The 17,230-nt window shown below is 42.9% G+C and overlaps 1 long non-coding RNA gene across 3 annotated transcripts in view; it reads right to left on the bottom strand.

The window, feature by feature from the left end:
• Window positions 1-17,230, bottom strand: part of LOC118147411 (uncharacterized) — a 212,384-nt gene that overhangs the window by 100,018 nt on the left and 95,136 nt on the right. For all 3 annotated transcript variants that reach the window (XR_008476487.2, XR_008476481.2, XR_008476486.2), the window contains exon 5: window positions 1,074-1,254. This is a non-coding gene — a long non-coding RNA (uncharacterized LOC118147411). The remainder of the gene's footprint in view (window positions 1-1,073; window positions 1,255-17,230) is intronic.

Here is a 17,230-nt window from a genome sequence, read left to right as displayed (position 1 = left end):
TGCTTTGTGAATGTTAGAAGGCATTTGGTAAGAGCCATTACACAGGGGATCCCACTGCCTCAAATGGGAGATGCTGCTGACATCTAAAAATTTAGAGAAATAAATCATAATGAGAGTTATTTATTAGGCACTGAATAGCTTCTTGTATGCCAGGCACCAGGTTGAACACAATAAACATATTTTAACTCTAATGTTGTTATCTCTATTTTACAGATGTAGGAACTGAGATTCAGAGAAATTTTATAACTTGTACTAGATCATATCATAATGGAGGCAACAATACAACCAAACCATTTCTACTTCATACCCCATGTCCTTTTAAAGACTATACCAAAAAACTGTCAGAGTTAATAAATGAATTCAGTAGAGTTGCGGCATACAGAGTCACCATAAATAAACCAATTCATCTTCTATACACGAAAAACAAACTACCCAAAAATCAATTAAGAAAACAAGCCCACTGAAGATAGCATCAATAAATAAATAAATAAATAAGTACTTAGAAATACATTTAACCAAGAAGGTGAATCATCTGTACACTGAAAGCTATGAAACAAAGAAATTGAAAAAAAAAAAAACGCAAAGAAATGGAAAGATATTCTGTATTCATGGAACAGAAAAATCAATGTTGTAAAAATGTGCATATTATGCAATGGAATCTATACATTTAAAAAAGTATATCAAAATTTTAATGCCATTTTTAAATAGAAAAAAAATCCTAAAATTCAATATGGAACCACAAAAGACCCCCAGTAGGTAAAACAATCTTGAGAAAGAAGAACAAAGCTGAAGGCATCACACTTCCTGCTTTCAAGTTATATTACAAAGCTATTGTAATCAAAAGAGTATGGTATTTGCATAAAGACAGAGGCATGGAACAGAATGGAAAGCTCAGAAATAAACCCATGCATATATAGTTCACTAATATTCCACAAAGACACCAAAAACAAACAATGGAAAATCAATCATCTTTCAGCAAATGAACTTGGGAAACTAAATATCCATATGAAAAAAATAAAGTTTCATTTTTATATCATACACAAAAATAGACACAAAATAAATTAAAGACTTACCTGTATTTTCTTTTCCTGATACTTTTCCCTCATTCCTGAATTGCAGGAGAACGAGCCCCTCCACGCTTTTGTGACCTGCGTGTGCTTATTTGATGGATTTTGCTGTACCAGATACTTCTTTTTCCATGTTTTAATAATTTTGTAAGGCATGCTGACTCTCTTTTCTTCCTTTCTCCTTTCTCTGGGAAAATACAATTAATAAAGACTTATTGGTACTGAAAGAAAAAAAAATAATTAAATGTAAGACCTGAAATTGTAAATTTTTTAGAAGAAAAAATAAGGGAAGAGCTTCTTGACACTGGTCTTGGCAGTGACTTTTTGGATACAGTAACAAAAGCACAGATAAACAAGCAGGACTCCATCAAACTAAAATAGCCAAGGAAACGGTCAGCAAAATGGAGAGGCGACCCACAGAATGGGAGAAATTATTTGCAAACAATACATCCGATAAAGGGTTAATATCCAAAATATATAAGGAACTCATACAATTCAAGAGCAAGAAAAACAGCCTGATTAAAAAATAGGCAAAGGACATGAATACACATTTTTCCAAAGATTACATACAAATTGCCAGCAGAGATATGGAAAGGTGCCCAATGTCACTACTTATCAGGAAATGTAAATCAAAGCCCAGTGATGTATCACCTCACACCTGTTAGAATGGGTATTATCAAAAAATCAAAAGGTAATAAATGTTGGAGAGGGCATAGAGTCATAGGACCTCTTATATATTGTTTGTAAGAATATAAATTGATACAGACGTTATGGAAAACAGTATGGAGGGTCCTCAAAAAAAAAAAATAGAACTACCCCATGATCTGTCAATTACACTTTTGAATATACATTCAAAGGAAACAAAATCAGTAGCTAGAGAAGGTGTGTGTAGCTCCACATTCATTGCAGCATGATTCACAACAGTCAAGATATGGAGAAAATCTAAGTGTCTGTGAAAAGATGGATAGATTGAAAATGTGATACACTCACACATGTATTCATGTCATGAAATATTATTGAACCTTAGGAAAGAAGGAAATCCTGACATTTTGCAACAACATTGTTGAACCTGGAAGATGTACTAGTGAATCAATTCAGACACACTAAGACAAGTACTGCATCCTATCGCTTCTGTGTGGAACCTAAACAACTTGAATTCTTGGAAACAGAAAGTATGATGGTTACCAGGGGTTAGGGGTCAGGAGAAATGGGGAGATATTTTTCAAAAGGGAACACACTTTTGGCAATAAAATGAATAAGGGCAGAGCACAGCAATGCATCTTTAATCCCAACAGTTTGGGAGGCTGAGATGAGAGGATCCCTTGAATCCAGGAGTTTGAGACCAGCCTGGGCAACATAGTGAGACCCCATCTCTACACACACAAAAATTTTTTATTAGCTGGTCATGGTGGTATGCACCTGTAGTCCCAGCTGCTCCAGAGACTGAGGCAGGAGGATCACTTCAGTTCAGGAGTTTGAGGCTGCAGTGAGCTGTGATCATGCCACTGCACTCCAGCCTGCTCAACAGAGAGAAACTCTATCTCAAAAATAAATAAATAAAAGATGAGCACTATCTGGAGTTCTAATGTACAGCAGGTAACTACAGTAAATAATAATGTATTATGTACTTGAAATTTGCTAACGAAGTAGATCTTAAGTATTCTCATCACAAACAAATGGTAAATATGTGAGGTTCTACATATATAATTAGCTAGAGTCTGGCAATCATTTTGCAACGTATACATATATCAAAACTTTATGTCATACACCTTAAATATACATGTTTTAATTGCCAATTAAGCCTCAATAAGACTGAAAAACAGAAAAAAGGAGTTCTTTCCACCTAACTTCACCCTGCCCTGCCCTTCATGCACACACATGTTAACATCGTGTTTTCTGTTTTTCTTTTTTTTTTTTTTCCCTCGTGTATTTCCTAATGAATATTTTCAGTAAGCCCCAGAAGACACTGTGAGGTAGTCAAGGGTCTTCCCAGGAACAGTTCTTTTACCAGTACATTCTTGGGTACCATATTACCTGTTTTTAATATACTTTTAATTCATATGCATTTATATCAGCCCTCAGCATGATATATACATCTGAGAAAATTCATTGAATAAGGTATTATATAAGCAACTATTGTATGTAAGGGAATTATTTTAGTCATAATCCCAAGTCGACATCCCAACTAAAAAGTCCATTCAGAACCATTGTGTGAATGAAACAAGTGAAGAAATGAAAATGGGAAATATGATTCAAGTATAAACACTGCTTCACTCAAAACCCAACAGAACCTCATTCTCACTTCTAAAACTCATTTTCACTTTGCTCCCATGGTTACTAAGGCATGATTTATTGTAAAATGTATCTCCAGGCTGCTTCCTGAGCCAGAAAGAGAAGTCGTTTTTGACATTCCTTGCTCTTCATCCTATCTTGAATTAAATACCAGACCTTTTGATTCTACTCCTCTGCAAAGATCCACTTCTCTCCACTGTCACTACCCTAAACCTCACTTAAATTCCCATGTTGCCAGTTGGACTCTGCTTCTATTCCAATCCAGACTCCCCGTAGCAGCATAAGCGAGCCTTCTAAAACACATCTGGGCACATTGCACCTGCAGGAAACTCTTTGGTGGTTTCTCCCTGCTCTTAGGTCACATCAAATCCATGAGAAGGGCCCCCAGGTTCTTTCTCACTTGGCCCCGACCTCCCTTGCAAATGTCATTTCGAGCTGCACCCTCTAAGTTTTAGCCAGAATGAGCTTCCTTCTTTTCTCCCTCTCTCCTTCTCTTCCTTCCCTACCTTCCTCTCTCCCTTCCTCCATCCTTCCTTCCTTCCTTTTTTCTTTTTCCAGAATAGAATGTGCCTCTTACCTTTTCCTTCAGCCTGGATTAGCCATTCTTCCTATAGACCTATGATACATCTTCCAAGCTCTAAACTTAAGGTGTTCTTCTCTGGGAAGCCTTCCCTGTCCCCTCCTCTAGTGAGGTGAGACACTGTGGACCTCCTGTCACAGCATCTGCCTCGCATGACGGCCATTGCTTGTTTGGTTGCTTGTCTCCCCCACTGACCCCAAAGCTCCATGAGACAAGGTTCTGTGGCTTTCTCACCATCAGCATACTATGTCTACCTGTAGGAGCAAATGGATTTCAGATGTATAGCACCATTCATAAAAATGTGATGTGCTATCTAACTTGAAGGTATACCACCAGCAAACCCAGGAAATTTGGGATGTAGCTAGAATCAGAGCCCTTCTCTTGAGACTCCTCATTCAATACTCTTGTAAGTTTGGGTTAAAGAAAGGAGCCTGGCATCTCAGACTGAGTCTCAGCAGCATCATATCCAAGCCAAGAGACTTTAATCAAGTAACTCCTTGAGGCTCTGTTTCCTCTCCTGTAAAATGGGGGTAATAATACTTGCTCTGTCTACCTCTCAGTGATGTGAGGGGGATCTATTGAGATAATGTAAAAGTGCATTATAAATTTCAAAATGCTTTGAAAGGTAGATAAGTGTTGGTTAGAGAAATAAAAGAAGAAAAGAATACCAGCAACATTCACTCCATGGAATAATAGCTAACACTTAACATGTGCCAAGGAGGCTGCTCCACTTCCAGCCTCCTCTTCCTTCCAATCTCCCCAGGCTAATGCCTACGGTAGTGTGGAGGAAGAAAACTGATGGGAAGAGCTTATGTTTCCTACAGCTACACTTTTTGTATTGGCAGGAAGCCAATACAAAAGCAGCCCAGCAGACACCTTGCTAAGTCACCATGTTGAAGAGCAGTGATGGTCATTATGGTCATTACCATACATCAGTGGATTTGATTCCTAGGGCTGCCCTAACAAATTATCACAAACCGGCTGGCTCAAAACAACAGAAATGCATCCTCTCACAGTTCTCGAGGTCAGAAGTCTGAAATCAGGGTGTCGGCCGAGCTGTGAAGTTGGGAACTTGGGGGAGAACCTGTTCCTCGCCTCTTCTGGCTTCTAGTGGTTGCCAGCAATTCTTGGATTGCCTTGGCTTGAAGTGGCATCACCTCAGTCTCTGCCTCTGTCTTTACTTGGTGTTCTCTCTGTCTGTCTGTTTTAAAGGACATAGGTAATTGGATTAGGACCCACCCTAATCCAGTATGACTTCATCTTCTTCATCTTAACTAAATACATCTGCAAAATCATTATTATTGTTCCAAATAAGATCACCACTATGGACTGAATTGTGTCCTCCCAAAAGTCATATTTTGAATATCTAACCCTGATGTGACTGTATTTGGAGACAAGGCCAAAGGAGGTTATTAAGATTTAATAAGATCATAAACATGGAGCCCTGACCATGTAGCACTGGTGCCGCTAGAAGGGAAGGAGATGCCAGAGCGCTCTCTCTCTCTCTCTCTCTCTCTCTCTCTCTGCCATGCAAGGACACAGCAAGAAGGCAGCCATCTGCAGCCCTAGGAGAGAGCCCTTAATTGGAACCCATGCCTGGTCCTATACATCCAGTCTCCAGAACTGTGAAAAGTAAATGTCTGTTGCTTAAGCCACTCAGTTCGTGGCATTTGCTCATGGCACACAGAGCAAACCAATGCAACTGCATCCTGAGACTCCCAGTTGTGGTGGTTAATACTGAGTGTCAACTTATTTGGTTTGAAGGATGCAAAGCGTTGTTTCTGGTGTGTCTGTGAGGGTGTTGCCAAAGACGAGCATTTGAGTCGGTGGGCTGGGAAAGGCAGACCCACCCTCAGTCGGGGTGGGCACCATCTAATCAGCTGCTAATCAGAATAAAAGCAGGCAGAAGAACATAAAAAGACTAGATTGGCTTAGCTTCTCAACCCGCATCTTTCTCCCAAGCGGGATGCTTCCTGCCCTAGAACGTCAGACTCCAGGTTCTTCAACTTCGGGACTCACACTGGCTTCCTTGCTCCTCAGCTTGCAGATGACGTATCGTGGGACCTCGCCTTATGATCATGTCAGTCCCCTCTATATATACAACCATCCTGTTGGCTCTGTCCCTCTAAAGAGCCCTAACTAATACAGCAGTGAACATGCGTTTTGGGGGACAATAGTCCCCTCAGTAGGGTTGGCGAACTCCACTAGCTTTTCTTCTTCAGAGACTTTGTTTAAGAAGGCAGAGAAGACAGTAAGTTGTTTATAAAGATCTTCACTGATATTTGGAATGGAAAGCCTCATTTATCTGAAAAAGTACTTTACAAGGGCTTCCTTGTTTCTCAGTAATAAAAGACAAATGAGAAATCTATGTAATAATGAGAATAATGGCTGTTCTTATTATTATAGTTCAACTGATTTGGGGGATAAGATTTGGTTTAGAAATGTTTGCCTTTCATGTGTTTGCAGTTTTGCTGGTTTGGAAATGTTATTTTTGTTGAAGTCTAGTGCTGCTGCCTCTGCACATGCACTCATTATCCCATTCTTGAATGGACATATGGCACAGAAAGTTTAGAAAATACTGCCCAATTTGTCTAAATACCAATTCATGGCCTCATTCACCATGGGGCCCATTGTGCTGGGAGAACACAGCTGTATAACCTTATCAACATTGGCCAGAGGAGTGCCCACGGGTTCAAATGCTAATCCAAAGCCCATATTTGCCTTGGCACAAGTTGGCTGCACAATTGGAATGTGCAGGTGGGCAAGGGAATTTGAAATGGTTGGAAGACAGAAGGTGGGACAAAGGTGTTCCTATATCCCTGATCCCTACCCCATTTCAAAACCCATGGCCAACTTTCCTATGCCAGAAAATTGGAAAGGAGTAATTTTTTCTGAAATCTTTCTTTCCCCTTCCTAGCTGATTCCCATAGCTCTTATTTCTAAGGTACAATAACCAGAAAATTACTGAACGAATATTTTCCTGCAAGGTGGAAGTGGTGTCCCTTCCATAAATACTCTCTCCCACGCATCTGGGGAAAAGGAGAACACACACAGGAAACCAAGTCCCAGACTGCCTGCTCTTCTTCCTGGATCCACAGAAACTGGGGCCTGGGGAGCATGCATATAGTCAGTTTAATGAATGAGTTACTTCTAGCAAAGAGTATGTGACAAAGCACTAGAAAAATATAGAAAGACCTCCTCTCATTAGGAATTCACCAATTCAATCAGTGAGCATTAATTGAATATTTTCTATGTGCCAGTGACTATGCTCCCAAGAAAAAGATTGAAACCATCATTCTAGCAGTAACAGAGCTTATAATCATGGGAGGAACACACAGCTTTATTCTTTATTACCTCTGTGACCTGAGGCAATTTACTTAACTTTCTGGACATTGATTTTCTTATCTATACAATCAAGATATCAATAATAATAATAGTAACAATGTAGTATGGAACTGTTTTGAGGATTGGCTTGATTAAAATTAAAATAGCAGGTAGGACAATTCCTGGAGGAGGAGCAGGAAGGCACCTTTGGGGAACACATGGCATAGGATATCCCATTAAAGGTATAATTGTACTCAGGCAAACATGATGACAAAAATTAGCTTGGTGCAAAAGTAAACATCAAAAACCAGCATTACTTTTGCACCAAACTAATAAAAGCAGAACATTTCTATAAAGACACGGGAGGCAGCTGAGCCCAATGTTATATCAAGAGTGGACCCAGGCACAGGGAATCTGCGAACAGACTTTAGGCTCATGCCACTAATTCACAGCCTCGAACAACATGTGCTTCCTCGCCTCTAAACTCATCTGTGTCCATGTTTCCAGAATGTCCAGAAGCCATCGGGGCCCTCAACATGGAACGCTTTCTGCTGTCTGAATGTTTTATCATGAACATGTTTTGTTTTTGTGTTACTTTTTAATAAACAGGATGTGCTACTGACGTCTCTGGTCATTTCTGGCTCAGATGCCCTTTACTGTCTTTGTCAATAACGGCATTTAGTTCCCGTTTCCACTCCTATCAAGCATGGTTGGTTTGTGTGTGGGGTGGGGATAGACAATGAGAGAAGCATGCCGCGGGCATCCGCAGACCAGCTCCTCTCTCTGGTTTCCCTCCTCGTGTTGGGTGCTGTCTCAACCCAGGGAACAAAAGGAATTCGTTTCGTTTTGCCTCCTTCCGAGATGCTATATCAGCCAAGGAAGGGAGACCAGCAAACATCAAAAGCCACCATGGTGTCTGCGGTCAAGCCCCCAGCACAGCACATTACACAGTGTGCTGTCATGGGTCACGGTCTCGTTGGACAAGGAGCCTCCCAAGGGCCGGTGCTATATTCATCAGAGACCCAGAATCTGAGTCTTGCAGAACATCTGACATGTAGCAGGTATCTGGTAAATGCCTAAGGGGCAAGCGATGCCAGATGCCAGGGGCTGAGCAGAGCTCTGGGACTTAACTGGCCCGTGCAGGTAGAGCTGGGCAGCTTTTCTTCCCAGGGTCTTGAGCCGCTACCTAAGAATAAAGGTTACTCTTGGACAAATTCCACCCTGGCTCACATCAGGGCTCACCCCAGCCCAGGTCCCTGAGGACAGGGCATCGTTGGGTGTGAGAATGTGATCTGCTCCTCCTCAGAAAGGCAGACTTGCTGCGAGGGCATGGAAAGCCCCAGGGCTTGCAGTCTTAGATGCCAAGAGGAAGAGCCTGCCTCCCCCCGTTTCAGAGGGGCCCCTTCTACTCCTTGAGGGGACATCGAGGGTTCTCAAGTCCACCACTTCACCTCCTATGAGGCGCTTGAGAGAACAGCACAACTTTCAGTTGTGCAAGTCTATGTTATGAAGTAAACAATGAAAATATTCCCATTAATTGTGGAAGCAAAGAAGAGGAGAGACAAGGGAAGATTCCGGGTCTAGGGCTGGCCCTGACATCAGCTTCCTGTGTACTTGCAGGGAATCATTCAACCTTTGGGGGCCCATCTCCCCATCTATCAAAAGTGAAAGCCACCTGGATGATGTAGGAGGCAGCTTCAGCTCTGGTTTCCTGTGTTCTACTCCCCAAGATGGGGTCATCTTCCCAAAGAAGTCTGCGGTGACTAGCGACATCCCTCTCCATTTTTGTCTCCTGGGGCTTTGACCCAGAAACTGTAATATGTAAATGCTTCCTTTCCTCGTCCTCCAACAGACGAGCTTCTCCGGTTCAGTTCTCATTGCAACTGAGAAGAGCCGTGGCAAGTTCAGTACATTCCGTATCTGCTTCAGAAATACCTGGTAGGATTTCAAATGCAAAATCACAAAGCATTCGGACATCAAAATGGCCAAACCACGTGTCCTGTATTATTACCTTGTGTTCTTTGTATTTACTCAGCGATAGGGTTAAAAATTGGTTGTAGTTTCTGTGGATTGCAGTAAAAAGCTGAAAATTACCTAAAATTAGGATGGTTTAATTTAGTTGCCAAAGAAAGTTCTCCTTAACGAAATAGGGTAATTACAAACAGATATTTGCTGTTACTTCTTTTTCAAAGACTGTTTAACTCTTAATAATTTTATTCAGTTTTAAATCCTAAGCAAGAACACATGGAACAATTAATAATATTTACCTGTTAAGTGAGCTTTCTCCCATGTAACCAATACTTTGAAGGTGTAATTTGTATGACTTACAGTTTTCCCTAATCTAAAATTGGAAAACCCTTCAGCTAGTGCACCAAAATGTCTGAGCTGTAGAAGTTTTCATCAATTTGCGCAAACAAGCATGCACCAATTCTTGTTTGAATTACTTTTCTTATAACTCTAATGGAAAAGTTGGAAGGGACCTACTCCATTTCTTCAAATCCCTTTGCATCCAACTAACATTTCTTAGACTTTTCAGAACATGTAATATAATCCTTAAGAGTAGGAAGCTGGTAAATCAAGATAATAATTTCTCTCCAACTCAACTAATTTCACAGTAAATATGGACTCTTACTATTTTCTTTTTTTTTCTTTTTTTTTTTTTGAGCTGGAGTTTCGCTCTTGTTACCCAGGCTGGAGTGCAATGGCGAGATCTCAGCTCACCGCAACCTCCGCCTCCTGGGTTCAGGCAATTCTCCTGCCTCAGCCTCCTGAGTAGATGGGATTACAGGCACGCGCCACCATGCCCAGCTAATTTTTTGTATTTTTTAGTAGAGACGGGGTTTCACCATGTGAATCCCAAAATGCTGGGATTACAGGCTTGAGCCACCGCACCTGGCTGACTCTTACTATTTTCTTCTTTTTTTTTTTTTTTTTGAGACGGAGTTTCGCTCTTGTTACCCAGGCTGGAGTGCAATGGCACGATCTCGGCTCACCGCAACCTCCGCCTCCTGGGTTCAGGCAATTCTCCTGCCTCAGCCTCCTGAGTAGCTGGGATTACAGGCACGCGCCACCATGCCCAGCTAATTTTTTGCATTTTTAGGAGAAACGGGGTTTCACCATGTTGACCAGGATGGTCTCGATCTCTTGACCTCGTAATCCACCCGCCTCGGCCTCCCACAGTGCTGGGATGACAGGCGTGGCCACCGCACCTGGCCGACTCTTACTATCTTCTTAGCTTTGGTCGCCATGTTATGTGTCTATTTCTTCAACTCCAGCAGTACTTTTAGTCTCATCAATAAGTCTGTGTCAGTTTCTTGAATCCTTTGTGCAAAAGGATAGCATCTTCTTTGCATATAGAGAGTTTCCAGTGGTTATTTGGAAAGAATAGCTCAGGCGCCTAGGCAGGGGGACTGTGTCTCTCTCATCTTCCCCTCTCAGATCTTTGTATGAATAAATAGACGGTCTTCCATTCACTGCTTCCAAAAGCTCATGCCTTCCTTTTCTTTGATTCTATTTCAGCCTCGCCTTTGGTTCCTTCACTTCCATTTGAATCAGATGGATTTCTGCATTCTTCCTAACGTCACTTTCCCACAGAATTCTCAGTTAGTGATTTCTCACATTTTATCCTATCACTCTTGGTTTCTTCTCCCTTTTTCTTAGCCACACAAAAATTCTACCTTTATCCAAACCAATCAAGAGCACCGACTTCACTTCAGTGTATATGTGTTGGGCATATTTGGAGTTAGTCACTCGGTCCCAGTCTTTTCCTACCCTAGGTTTCAGAAGCTGGCAATGCCTTCATGTTCCGTGAATTTCCACCTGATCACTGCAGCCAACTTCACTTCTGCAAATAAGCCACTGAAACAGTGCTCACCACCAACTCGGTTTTCTTGGATGTGCAACTTTCTCATTTTCTGATTTTCTTATTTTGCCGTTTCCTTCATATTCTTACTCAGTTACTAAGGTTTTCTGTGGTTCCTCTGATCATTTGATGTGCACCTTTGTACTGCTCTTATTGCTTTTTTGAGCAGGGTAAGAGGGGAGAGGAGAATTGTTCTATCTTCTTTTCTTCATCAAAATCCAATTCACTCAAAATACATTCCTGTAGCTAATAAATTATCAGTCTCTCAAGTTCATGATCTCATGCATGTTCCAGAGTTTGCCAAATCTGCAGCATTAGACTGAAACTACTAAAAATTCAAAATACATAATTTCAAAACCCAGTACATAGAAGAACTGGGTTTTGAAATATGCAACAGAAACCAAGAAATGTGTCTAAGTTGTTATGTTCTTAATTGTCATGTTTCTCATGTACACTTTCCAGATTTTGAGAACTATTTCTTCAGGAAAAATCATTCATTCTTTTTGCAAATATTTGCTAAACAATTGCTAAAATTTGCACTGTGTCAGGTACCAAAGATGCAAAGATAAAATCCTCCAGGAAGACCCAGCAGACATGGCTTGTAACTAATAATTGCAATGCAACATGTCACTCCATTCGTGGAGGTACTTAGCAGGGTTACTGGAACACACCCAACTGCTCAGAGGTATCAGGAAGTCATATGCAAAGGCGGCCAAACTTGGGCTGAGACTCCCTGGACAAACAGGAGTTGACTAGAGGCACAAGTGAATAAAGGCATGAAAGCCAAGATAAAAGGCACAAAATCACTCAAATCATATCAACTCAGCAAACTCACATCCTGAAACTAGATTTCCCAAATGTCTCTATAGCGACATGGTGGGGGGAGGCCCGGGACTGGATTTCCCAAATGTCTCTATAGCGACATGGTGGGGGGAGGCCCGGGACTGGATTTCCCAAATGTCTCTATAGCGACATGGTGGGGGGAGGCCCGAGACTGGATTTCCCAAATGTCTCTATAGCGCTTTGGTGGGGGGAGGCCCGAGACTGGATTTCCCAAATGTCTCTACAGCGCTTTGGTGGGGGGAGGCCCGAGACTGGATTTCCCAAATGTCTCTATAGCGCTATGGTGGGGGGAGGCCCGAGACTGGATTTCCCAAATGTCTCTATAGCGACATGGTGGGGGGAGGCCCGGCACTGGATTTCCCAAATGTCTCTACAGCGCTATGGTGGGGGGCGGCCTGAGACTCGATTTCCCAAATGTCTCTATAGCGACATGGTGGGGGGATGCTCAGATAACTAATCAGCTGTGTGTTCAGCTTCCTTAGATTCAGTTTATGTCAGTGCTAAAGCCAGATCACTGGATTCCTGCCTCTGCCTTCCTTCGTGTTCCCGAAATTTCATTTAATAAATTGTAGACCTTTGGAATCCCTGTGCCGCTCATTTTAGTCACTTTAGTTGCATTAATACTTTTCTTATTGGGTATTTATTATATTGAAATATTGCATCTCCCAGATCCTATCTGAGAGAAATAAGCTAAAACATACCAAAAGGTGAAGAACTGTGTTTGCCCCCATCATATGTCTGCCCACATTTGCATATTCTCTCATCGTTTAAACATTCAGCCCTTCTCAGTGAGGATACTGTCGGTGAGTCACAGAAGTCGGTCGCTCTTCCCGGCTCCAATTCCAAGCACCCTTTCCTGGCCTTGTGATGGAGACATGTCACTTAATCTCCTGAAACTTCCGTTCCAACAGTAACAGGACCTGCTCCAAGGTGTTTTTTGTGAGTACGACGTGAGTTTATTCATATGAAACTCTTTGAGTTGTACCTGAAACTTAGAAAGTTCCCAACAAATGTTGCCTGTTGTTTTTATTTTCTTTATTAAAACAAACAATGTAGATTTACTTTTTCGAGACTAAAATGCTTCATATTAATTTCAGACTTTATGGGCAGGGAGTTACTATAAACGCTAAATGAACCAATGCCACTGCCCAAGGGACGTTCTGGTTTCATCTAAGTGAAGATTGTGTTACAAAAAGACATTAAGCACAGGACACTGGTTTAATCCATGCCTTCCCTGACTTCATCTCATTCCCAAGGCTTCTGCCCTGGATAACAAGGGGCTCATTCTATCGTGGGCACTGCTGTGGCTTCTCCTTCCAGTGCCAACCATCTCACCGACTAACTGGGCGTCCTACAGTTCAACCCTATTCTGACACTAACTACCCAAAGTTAGGCTTAGAGTCCCACAAGACTGCCCTCATGGCAGATACCAGCCACAAATGGGATGTCCAGGTCGCCCACCCTCTGCCAGCCAACTACAAATTCATGGTTGCCCACAACCCCCTCTTTAGGTTTGATAATTTTCTAGAACAACTTGCAGAACTCAGAAAAATAGCTTTACTCATGTTTGCCAGTTGATTATAAAGGATACCACCCAGAAACAGCCAGGTGGAAGAGCTGCACAGGACAAGGTTGGCAGAGGGCATGGAGCTTCTAGTTCTCTGCAGGGGTGCCACCTGCCCGGTACCTCAGTGTGCTCCCCAACCTGGAAGGTCTCCGAACCCTGTTGTTTAAGGGTCTTATGAAGGTTCCATTGCCATTGGTGACTGAATTGAATTTCCCATCCTAAAGCTATCTGACCCCCTTCCATTTCTCTAAAAGTCATTTCACCAGCATCTCCAAGATAGTAAATTCCAAGGGTTTGAGGACCTCTGTGTCGGGAACTAGGGACAAAGACCAAATACTTACTTTGTATCAAACCATAGGGCCTCAGCTTTAAAGCTGTGCTGACTCTGTCCAGGCTGGCCTGACGCACGAAGCATGGAGAGGAAGCCAGGACAGGCCACAGCACAGAAATCTCAACCCCGCCCTGCTCTGGCAGAGCCATGTCACCTGGGACAGAGCACTTCTCTGCCTGGTCATGCGCCAATCACAGCCATCACGCATCATGCTCCTTTCCTGGGAAACTGCATGCCCAGGTGCCATGCTGTGAGTTACACAGGAACTACTTCTAATCCTCCCCACAGATCAGCTGGGTGATGGTGGTTATCCTGACTTCAGCAATGGAGAGAAAGGGATTCAGACAGGAGGGTTCTGGTCAAGGACACCCTGTGAGGGAGTGAAGGTCAGCTTTCTGCCAGCAAAGCATTTCTGTTTCACTTGCAGCTCAGAGACACAGCAGCATCTTCCACAGGTAACCTTTGGGGGACAGTCACACATCTTCCTTGGGACCCCTTCACATTCCCTCTTAGTCAGATGTCAGATACCATCTCTCCCCCCTCTCCCAGAGTTTGCCCTCATTCCCATTTTTCATGAAACTTTAAGTCCTAACTGCAGTTGAAAAAACAACAGCAAGAATTTATAGATCCCCTTTTTAATTGTGCAGAACACGATTGAGTCAAATGTTGATTACTTTTGGACGAGCAAGGTTTTTTACAGAATGTGTCGTGCCTTCTTCCCCCCTCCCTGTGCTCTACCTGGTGGACTGACCCCTGGGGCTGCCCAGGCATGAGATCTCTCCCACAGTAGCCCCCAAGCTTGTCCTGGCCAGTGTACATCCTAACACACACAGCCTTGGGAGGGCTGACCATCTGTCTGCTTCAGGACCGCAAACATCCACTTCATCAGCTCTTTCATCTGGCTGATTTTTTGAAGTATTTCCTAATTCAAAATCCTGTGGAGGCCTTTTACTCCCTTCCAAACTCACCAAAGTCCTAAGAGTCCTCCTGTCAGCGATGGGCTGACCCTGTCTGCCCAGCTTCCAGAAGGCCTAGGCCACAGTGCCCAAAGCTACCTTTTCCTTAGAGTTTGTTTTCCGACACCAAGTCCTGGGGCCTATTTTACAAGTCACAGCTTGTCTCTGTCTCCTAAGCAATCTGCAAATGTTCACATGTTCTGGGATAAAAGTTATGTTATTCCCCTAGCGTGCACTAGCAGAGCTAGAGTTCAGAAATACTGAAGTCTCTCCTGTGCCTCCTCGGCCATTTCTAATCTTATCCAGGCAGGAACAGAGATTGTTGATGCATCCATAACAGACACTAATTAGTCTGAGCTGAAAGCTGAGATCATTATTTGAAAAGAAAGCAAAAGTGTAATTGTACCAGGCAATCACTGCCCAAGCAATTGGTCATCAATAATCAATATGCATTTCCTGCCAGTACTTTCCTCTCCGGACAGAATGTGATTCCTAGGGTGTGTGCTCCATCCATGCTGGCACCCCTCCCACCCCATTTATCCTGGAGCTTTCCAAGGCTCCCTCCACCCAGGACAGCCCCACAGATGCTGCCAAAGCCCTGCCTCAGCTGTCAGCAGAGAGGGGACCTGGTTAAGGGCAGAGCTCACTTTATTTCTGTCTGGATCCTAGAAGATCATGATACACATTGTCATCTACACGTGCTGACATGAATCCATGTAATTTAAACTTCGGATGTTTTCACACCACTAAATAAATTTTCTCTCTGGTTGTGAAAGGATGTGAAGCAATTTCATCGAAGGAACAAAGTCAGGCGGAGACCAGTTGAATGAAGTAGGGTAGAAAATTAGAACCAGGAAAAAGAGCAGGAAGCCACACAGAAAACAGCCAGAGTTGCACTTTAGAACAATGTCCTTGCTTTGGACTTTAAGTGATAATAAGGTTACTTATTAAAAAAAACCAGCCATTTATAAAAACAAATGAAGTTTGATGTAAAACTGTCAAGGAGATGCACATTTAACCTTCCAGTTTCACCTCTATGATGCTGAATGTGGGAAATGGCTTTCCAAATGCATTACAAAACAGTTTTGGCTACTCCAGTTGATGGTTTTCTTCCTTCTGATCTTGCATGCTATGCAAAATTTCATGTGTGTTTTTCCCCCAGCAGCCAGGAAGCCCAGAACTAAATCTCGTGTTTGTCTGTGGCAACTATGCTAGGCTGATTTAGTATTCATTGTGTTTTTCCTCCTTGCTGTGGTCTGACTTGATTAAGGGACAAGGTTACCACATGTCTAGACCATATTAAGAATGCTTTGGGCCAGGCACAGTGGCTCGTGCCTATAATCCCAGCACTCTGGGAGGCGGAGGTGGGCGAATCACCTGAGGTCAGGAGTTTGAGACCAGCCTGACCAACACAGAGAAACCCCATCTCTTTAAAAATATAAAATTAGCCTGAGTGGTGGCACATGCCTGTAATCCCAGCTACTCGAGAGGCTGAAGCAGAATTGCTTGAACCCAAAAGGTGGAGGTTGCAGTGAGCCAAGACCATGCCACTGCACTCCACCCTGGGCAACAAAAGAGAAACTTCATCTCAAAAAAACAAAAAAGAAAGAAAGGAAAAGAAGGAAGGAAGGAAGGAAGGAAGGAAGGAAGGAAGGAAGGAAGGGAGGGAGGGAGGGAGGGAGGGAGGGAGGGAGGGAGGGAGGGAGGGAGGGAGGGAGGGAGGGAAGGAGGGAAGGAAGGAAGGAAGGAAGGAAGAAGGGAGGGAGGGAGGGAGAGAAAGAAAGAAGAAAGAAAAAGAAAGAAAGAAAGAAAGAAAGAAAGAAAGAAAGAAAGAAAGAAAGAGAAAGAAAGAAAGAGAAAGAGAGAAAGAAAGAAGAGAAAGAAGGAAAGAAGAGAAAAGAAAAGAAAGCTTTGGGGAGCATATAACAAAATAACTGATAAACTGTGACTTAAACACAGAGACATTTCATTATTTCGTGGGAAATAAGGACTGGATAGAGCTGGTTGCAGAGTTGGTTCTGAAGCTCAACAAACTTGACTCAAGTTGTTTCTCCCTCCTGCCCCTTTGTCCCAGTACTGTCAGGAAGGTCTCCTCTTAAAGTCACAGCTGTTGTGGCTTCTAATATCTTATTCTCACTGAACAGCTCTGAGTAAGATGGAGAAGTGCTGGTGTCACAGCGCCTTCTCCTCCAGTGCCTCCGTCTGTTATTGTGGAGCAAAATCTTTCCCCAAAGCCCCTAAGCAGAGCTCTTATCACATGCCATGGGCCCAAATCCTATCACACCATGAGAATGGACGGGAAAGAGCAAGACAGCCAGGCCTGCCTTCGTCCAACCATAACTCATCCCCTGGGCTAAGGAGTGAGTGATCTGGTAGGAAAATGAGAATACACCAGGCAAAGGATGAAA

The sequence above is a fragment of the Callithrix jacchus genome, chromosome 14 (assembly GCF_049354715.1).
Source record: "Callithrix jacchus isolate 240 chromosome 14, calJac240_pri, whole genome shotgun sequence".
Classification (NCBI taxonomy): Eukaryota; Metazoa; Chordata; class Mammalia; order Primates; family Cebidae; genus Callithrix; species Callithrix jacchus.
The sequence above is the reverse complement of the archived record's forward strand: the minus strand, read 5'-3'. Positions and strand labels throughout refer to the sequence as shown.